The sequence below is a fragment of the Nansenia antarctica genome (genome assembly GCF_963989245.1).
Source record: "Nansenia antarctica genome assembly, chromosome: 2".
Classification (NCBI taxonomy): Eukaryota; Metazoa; Chordata; class Actinopteri; order Argentiniformes; family Microstomatidae; genus Nansenia; species Nansenia antarctica.
This window is the reverse complement of record NC_137675.1, coordinates 86,242,087-86,243,054: the sequence shown is the minus strand read 5'-3', so window position 1 is coordinate 86,243,054 and position 968 is coordinate 86,242,087. Positions and strand designations below refer to the sequence as shown.

At 44.5% G+C, this 968-nt stretch overlaps 1 pseudogene across 1 annotated transcript in view; it reads right to left on the bottom strand.

The window, feature by feature from the left end:
* Nucleotides 1–765, bottom strand: part of LOC308150808 (transcription factor E2F8-like) — a 27,347-nt pseudogene extending 26,582 nt beyond the window's left edge. The window contains exons 1-2 of the transcript in view: nucleotides 505–765; nucleotides 194–347 (exon numbers count right to left, since the gene is read on the bottom strand). The product of the transcript in view is annotated as a transcription factor E2F8-like (transcript). The remainder of the gene's footprint in view (nucleotides 1–193; nucleotides 348–504) is intronic.
* Nucleotides 766–968: the final 203 nt, after the last annotated feature.

Genomic DNA, 968 nt, shown 5'->3' with positions numbered 1-968 from the left:
TCCCTTGAGTAAAGGCACTTAGCCCTCAGTTACTCCAGGGAGACTGTCCCTGTAATCTCTAATTGTAAACCGCTTTGGATAAAGCTAAATGGTTAAAATGTAAAAAAAAATCAATATTCAAAACCGAATGATAATATGAAAAATTGTAATAATAAACAGTGCGGGGAAAACAGAGACTAGTAAAAGGACGCACTGAGTTCTGTGGCGACATCATCCAGGCAGATGTCATTGTTGACGGCCGGGTTGGGGTAATCAGGATAGCGAGCGAGGAACTTGTGACAGAGCAGAAACAGACTCTTCTCTTTCCTGCTTATCTGTTTCTCTGCTTCCTCCCCAAGCTCTGGGTCCTACAGATAAGATAAGATAATTAAAAAAAACAGAAAATCAATATTCGAAACCAACAGCTTTGACCCATATCAGTGTGTGTGTGTGTGTGTGTGTGTGTGTGTGTGTGTGTGTGTGTGTGTGTGTGTGTGTGTGTGTGTGTGTGTCTGTGCATTTTACCTGTGCAGAGTCTGTGGTTTCTCCTCCCTCTGGGTTGTCCACACACAGCTCTTTCTCCCTGTTCCTGATCTCGGGGCTGGCTGCACTGATGAGCATTTTCAGGTTGGAGGTTGGAGTCCAGGGTTCACCCGATCCAGCTTCCCTTCCTTTCGTGGGGGTCGTAAGGGGACCCATGTTGGGCTGGTTCTCTAGTATCGATGCGGTGCAGTGTGTGGACACTTTCCTTGGTGTTTTCGTCAGTGCTTGTGGCTCTGCAAATACATTACCCTGTGTTGGACACAGTAAATACAGGTTAGGCCTGGATTCTTTTGTGACTGCTGGTTGTCTTGATAACTACTCGATCTTTTCAGTTTGTAAAGCGTCTTTGAGTGTCTAGAAAAGCGCTATTATTATTATTATTATTATAAGAACGGTATGAGATTCCTGAGGGCCTTGAGCCTACCCTAACTACATAGTATGATGGA